This window comes from Rhipicephalus microplus, chromosome 6 (genome assembly GCF_043290135.1).
Source record: "Rhipicephalus microplus isolate Deutch F79 chromosome 6, USDA_Rmic, whole genome shotgun sequence".
Classification (NCBI taxonomy): domain Eukaryota; kingdom Metazoa; phylum Arthropoda; class Arachnida; order Ixodida; family Ixodidae; genus Rhipicephalus; species Rhipicephalus microplus.
This window is the reverse complement of record NC_134705.1, coordinates 78601315-78605340: the sequence shown is the minus strand read 5'-3', so window position 1 is coordinate 78605340 and position 4026 is coordinate 78601315.

Genomic DNA, 4026 nt, shown 5'->3' with positions numbered 1-4026 from the left:
GCCACTTTTACCACAAGGTTTCAATTAGTGTCGTTGTGCGCTGAGACAATAAAGGTATGTCTCCAAGAAACTTACCAGTGTGTACAAGGGTGTCTTGTTACTTGTCGCAAGCTCTGAAGGAAATTCACATATTGCGTTGCGCTGTTTATCATGCCTTAACGCGGTTGTGCGAAAAACACGATTGTCACTGTGCATATGAAGTGCAGGAGTGTTTTGATGAGTCTATGAGATGAAGTGAGGCAATAAAAACCGAGTTGTATGTGGTTCCTTGCCATATATGTGTGTTCGAATTATTAATATTACTACTATTATTATTATTATTATTATTATTATTATTAAAATTATCATTATTACTAATATTGCATTCAACGAAGAAACGAGCCCGCAAAGGTACCCCCTGTTTCCTTCATCGTTTGGAAAACCGTATTGTTGTACGTTGATTTCTCTGCCCTAACTTCAAAACCGCTGCTTAGCCTTCGACAGTTGGTGCTAGGGCGTCGGGAAGAAATGCGTTTCATTCGGGTAGTTTCGTTTTATTGAAGGAAGTTCAGTTTCTGTTCGAGAATGATTAAAAAATGTTTTGACTGTACGTAATGGTTTTAGTGGCAGAAGGTAAAGTTAAATTAACGATAAAGCCGTCCCCTTTAGAAAGTGGGACAGAGGTTCAACACCCTCTTCAGGGGAGCGCAAATTACTGTACAACGAATTGCTGCCAAGTAGCGCAAACCAGTGCTGTTCCAAGTCATAATGATAGTCAGCAACAAATTTTCGCGAGAAAGCTCAATGCCTTGGGTAAGGGGAGTGAGCGTCATGTCAGAGGCGGCACATCATCGATTGTTTATCTGATGTGCTAGACCACTGTTCTGTTCAAACTAACCAGCGCCGAGAATGCCCTCTTCGCGCTTGCCCGCATGACTGGCATACAAAATCGCCCTTGCGTTAATGTAAACATATCTGGTCTCGAGTTCGTTTGCTTTTCCCACAGTCACAAGAAATTTTTACTTACATGAGAGGAAGAGCAGGGAAAGGAAAGGTAGAGATGTTAACCAGTCTAGGAGGACCTATAGAAATATCTACCTAAAAAAAGTGCTATTACTGCATCATGAGGTATGAATTTCTCGCGTTGCATGATTTCGATCGCTTCAGACTGTCAAGTTATTCCATGAACCGAAAAACGATTTGTAATAATACACAGTACTAGGCTGGGGTGTCAGCCATCTTTTTTATTTCTAACCTCTTCTTCCTCCTCGTCTCCCTCCAACTCTACCTCATGTCCACGTACACTCCCCCTCTTTGAAGACTGATCCCTCCTGGGGTGATACATGGAAACGTTTCGAATGGTCGTAAACTCCAGCACACCATCATCGTTGGTGTAACCGACCCTTTTGAGAACGCCATGTTGCACTGTGCGATCTGCACTACGCGATAAGGTCCCATGTACACCTGCTTTGTGCCGGGAAGCCCTTTTCTGACAAGCACCAGATCGTTCAGTTGTATCTGAGGTATCCGCGTGTTGTGGTGACGGTCAAAGTTCCTCTTCATACTTTCCTGGTATCGCTGGTAAGCTTCCGAAGTTTTTCGTTTTTCGCACAATTGCAGGTGGTCTGCAATGCAAAGTTCTTGATCAGCAGGAAGCACTGGTACCTTTCCGAAAGCTGCAAAATATGGGCTACAGCCAATGCTCGCAGTGTGCGACCGATTATGATGAGCGACAGCTGCCTCCAAGCAGCACTTCCATCCACCCTGAAAACCTGGATACATTGAAATGAACTGCTTCAAATCCCGAATGATTCTTTCAGCCATGCCATTTCCTGCAGCATGCTACGGAGCGCAGCGTCGCAATACAACTCCTCGTTCCTTCGTCCAATCTTGCAAACGCTGACTGAGAAACGCTGGCCCATTGTCTGATATTACTATTTTCGTATTCTTGAACATCTCTCGACTCAAAAGAGTGATCACACTATTTACGTCTTCTCTTCCCGGCCGTGCAGCCACTATTCTTGTGCACTGGTCTATTGCCACTAGAAAAGACTGCGTTCTTCTTACTCCTGCAGCCTTCTTCTTGAGCTCTGCGAAATCTAGATGAATGACTTCAAATGGTACGTCGGAATGTTGAGACAAAACCAACTCGTCTGTTCTCTGAAGGTACTTGGCTTTGTGAACTTGACATTGATGACAAGACTGAGCATACCGTTGAACGTCCTCTTTCATGTGTTTCCACTGGAAACGCTGACGAATCTTGTGACATGTCCTCCAAAAGCCGTCATGTCCACCTGAGTGCGGGGAGTTGTGATAGAGCGCCAAAATTTGAGGCACCATTGTTTCTGGGACAGTGAACTTTCCGTTATGGAACATAAGTTCTTCAGTTTCCTCCCACAACAATGTTGCGTTGACATTTTTATGGTCAGGAAAACCGCAAGTCTTGAAAGTGCATCTGCGTCCTTGAGGTGTTCTTCAGGCCTGTGGTGGACCACTAAAGTAAACTGCTGGAGTTCACTAACCCACCTAGCAATTTTTCCTCGAGGCTCAGCGAGGTTAAGGATATACGTTAAGGCTTGGTGATCCGTGTAGAGCTTGCAGCTCCTGCCATGCAGGTAAGGTCTAAAATAGCGTATGGCCATTAAGACTGCCAAGGCTTTGTTTCTGTAGTCGTGTAGTTCAGTTGAGTTTTCGAAAAGGTGTACGAATAGTACCCGATGACTCTCTGTTGACGGCTTCGTGGAGAGTCGGTATCTCTCTGGTAAAGCACTGCGCCTGTGCCATAATAAGAAGCATCGGTGTTCAGTTCAAAAGGCAACTTGAAGTCTGGAAGAGTCAGGACTAGATCCGATGAAATATTGGTCATAGGGCTGTGATAAACAGATTCACACTCTGCTGTCCACTGAAATGGCACATTCTTCTTAGTCATTTCTGTGAGGCATTTGGTTTTGGTCGCATAATCTCTAATAAATGGCTGGAAATGCCCTGCAAGACTCAGAAATACCCGCAAAGAGTGCAAGTCATATGGTTTCTGCTTTTTTGCGATTCGTTCGACTGATTCCTGTTTTGTTGTCTTGGTTTGGCCTTCAAATACTCTTCCAAGAAACACCACTTTACTTTGGAAAAACTCACTCTTATTGTCATTATTTGAGCTTGGCGTCACAAAGTGCTTGAAGTACACTAGCCAGATGGTTTGAGTGCTCTTCCTCGTTGCGGAAGTATACTATTATATCGTCTATGTAGACGTTACAAAACTTCCCGATAAATGGTCGCAAGACGTCGTTCATCATTTTCTGGAACCAAGCGGGTGAGTTCTTCCATCCAAATGGAAGTCGGTTATACTCATAGATGTCAAAGGGCGTGATGAAGGCAGAATATTTCTTGCACTTTTCAGAAATCGGAACTTGCCAAAATTCTTTACATAGGTGAATGCGCGAGAAAACTCTGCAGCCGCCTGTGTCATCTATAATAGAGTCTCTACGTGGCATAGGAAACGGAAAAAGCTCAGTCTGCTAATAAATTTGTCTGTAGTCCGTGCAGAGTCGAAAACTTCCATCTTTGTTTGGTGCAATGGTGATGGGTGAAGCGAACGTAGACGTGGATGGACGAATAATCTGCGCATCCAACATCTTTTGAATCTCGTTCTGAAGCCACACTTTCTTCTCTCGTGACATATTATAGGGCTTTTTTCTCACCACCGTTGTATCACTGAGCTGGAATGGAACCTCAAACTTTGTAGTTGCTGTAGGATATCCTTTCAGGCACATCAATTCCGGGTAAAGCGTCCTAACATCTTCACCGGACGATGGTTTCCGCGGAGTCCTTGAAGGCGAAACTGCAGCTTTGATAGCGCAGCGCTTTTCTTCTGTGGTAATTTCGCCTGTCCAGTAGATATTAGGGCGAAGTGCACTGATGACTGGACGTGAAAGCAGTAGTTCATACGGAACTCCGTCGAGTACCAGTGCTTGCGCAGTGACAGTGTTGCCGAGACACGATATGGTTATACAAGTCCATTTATCGTAGACATCTCGTCTTCCATCGTATCCG